Here is a 247-nt window from a genome sequence, read left to right as displayed (position 1 = left end):
TATCTGCATGTGTGCGTTTAATTGTACAAGCTTACGCAAAAAAAAAGGAAAAAACAACAACATAAACCTGATTTTTTTCTTGTTTTCCCTCGCAGAAAACTGTGAATCTCAGTATTCCGGAATCAATGAAAAAAATTATACGTCGCAATTCTGCACACTTTCCCGCAAATGTGCAACATATACGCACACTCCCCAATTCAGATTTAGCATATATATAGAATTTACATAAGAATAGACCCCTTTTTTA

The sequence above is a fragment of the Penaeus monodon genome, chromosome 22, assembly GCF_015228065.2.
Source record: "Penaeus monodon isolate SGIC_2016 chromosome 22, NSTDA_Pmon_1, whole genome shotgun sequence".
NCBI lineage: Eukaryota > Metazoa > Arthropoda > Malacostraca > Decapoda > Penaeidae > Penaeus > Penaeus monodon.
Note: the sequence above shows the minus strand (reverse complement) of the source record.